The sequence below is a fragment of the Hypanus sabinus genome, chromosome 5, assembly GCF_030144855.1.
Source record: "Hypanus sabinus isolate sHypSab1 chromosome 5, sHypSab1.hap1, whole genome shotgun sequence".
Taxonomy (NCBI): Eukaryota; Metazoa; Chordata; class Chondrichthyes; order Myliobatiformes; family Dasyatidae; genus Hypanus; species Hypanus sabinus.
The window spans coordinates 163,655,491-163,658,008 of record NC_082710.1 but is presented as its reverse complement, the minus strand read 5'-3'; positions in this window follow the sequence as shown (position 1 = coordinate 163,658,008).

The window sequence follows — 2,518 nt, the reverse complement described above, 5'->3', positions numbered from 1 at the left end:
TGCGGGAGTCACTGGATCGACGTCAACCCGGCACGGACGGTACGGGAGTCACTGGATCGACATCAACCCGGCACGGACGGTACGGGAGTCACTGGATCGACATCAACCTGGCACGGACGGTACGGGAGTCACCGGATCGACATCAACCTGGCACGGACGGTACGGGAGTCACTGGATCCACATCAACCTGGCACGGACGGTACGGGAGTCACCGGATCGACATCAACCTGGCACGGACGGTACGGGAGTCACTGGATTGACATCAACCTGGCACGGACGGTACGGGAGTCACTGGATCCACATCAACCCGGCACTGACGGTACGGGAGTCACTGGATCCACATCAACCCGGCACGGATGGTAAGGGAGTCACTGGATTGACATCAACCTGGCACGGATGGTACGGGAGTCACTGGATTGACATCAACCCGGCACGGACGGTACGGGAGTCACCGGATGGACATCAACCTGGCACGGACGGTACGGGAGTCACCGGATCGACATCAACCCGGCACGGACCGTACGGGAGTCACTGGATCCACATCAATCCGGCACGGACAGTACGGGAGTCACTGGATCGACATCAACCCGGCACGGACGGTACGGGAGTCACTGGATCAACATCAAACCGACACAGATGGTACAGGGGTCACCGGATCGACATCAACCCAGCACGGACGGTACGGGACCAACCGGATTGATATCAACTCGGCACGGACGGTACAGGAGTCACTGGCAACCCGGCACGGACGGTACGGGAGTCACCGGATCGACATCAACCCGGCACGGACCGTACGGGAGTCACTGGATCCACATCAATCCGGCACGGACAGTACGGGAGTCACTGGATCGACATCAACCCGGCACGGACGGTACGGGAGTCACTGGATCAACATCAAACCGACACAGATGGTACAGGAGTCACCGGATCGACATCAACCCAGCACGGACGGTACGGGACCAACCGGATTGATATCAACCCGGCACGGACGGTACGGGAGTCACTGGATCCACGTCAGCCCGGCACGGACGGTACGGGAGTCACTGGATCAACATCAACTGGGCATGGACGGTACGGGAGTCACCGGATCGACATCAACCCGGCACGGACGGTACGGGAGTCACCGGATCGACATCAACCTGGCACGGATGGTACGGGAGTCACCGGATTGACATCAACCTGGCACGGACGGTACAGGAGTCACTGGATTGACATCAACCTGGCACGGACTGTACGGGATTCACTGGATTGACATCAACCTGGCACGGACGGTACGGGAGTCACTGGATTGACATCAACCCGGCACGGACGGTACGGGAGTCACTGGATCGACATCAACCCGGCACGGACGGTACGGGAGTCACTGGATTGACATCAACCTGGCACGGATGGTACGGGAGTCACTGGATTGACATCAACCTGGCACGGATGGTACGGGAGTCACTGGATGGACATCAACCTGGCACGGACGGTACGGGAGTCACCGGATCGACATCAACCCGGCACGGACCGTACGGGAGTCACTGGATCCACATCAACCCGGCACGGACGGTACGGGAGTCACTGGATCAACATCAAACCGACACAGATGGTACAGGAGTCACCGGATCGACATCAACCCAGCACGGACGGTACGGGACTCACCGGATTGATATCAACTCGGCACGCTCGGTACAGGAGTCACTGGCAACCCGGCAGGGACGGTATGGGAGTCACTGGATCCACGTCAACCCGGCACGGACGGTACGGGAGTCACTGGATCGACATCAACCGGGCACGGATGGAGCGGGAGTCACCGGATCGACATCAACCCGGCACGGACGGTACGGGAGTCACTGGATCGACATAAACCCGGCACGGACGGTACAGGAGTCACCGGATCAACATCAACCTGGCACGGACGGTACGGGAGTCACTGGATCGACATCAACCCGGCACAGACGGTACGGGAGTCACTGGATCAACATCAAACCGACACAGATGGTACAGGAGTCACCGGATCGACATCAACCCAGCACGGACGGTACGGGACCAACCGGATTGATATCAACCCGGCACGGACGGTACGGGAGTCACTGGATCCACGTCAGCCCGGCACGGACGGTACGGGAGTCACTGGATCAACATCAACTGGGCATGGACGGTACGGGAGTCACCGGATCGACATCAACCCGGCACGGACGGTACGGGAGTCACCGGATCGACATCAACCTGGCACGGATGGTACGGGAGTCACCGGATTGACATCAACCTGGCACGGACGGTACAGGAGTCACTGGATTGACATCAACCTGGCACGGACTGTACGGGATTCACTGGATTGACATCAACCTGGCACGGACGGTACGGGAGTCACTGGATTGACATCAACCCGGCACGGACGGTACGGGAGTCACTGGATCGACATCAACCCGGCACGGACGGTACGGGAGTCACTGGATTGACATCAACCTGGCACGGATGGTACGGGAGTCACTGGATTGACATCAACCTGGCACGGATGGTACGGGAGTCACTG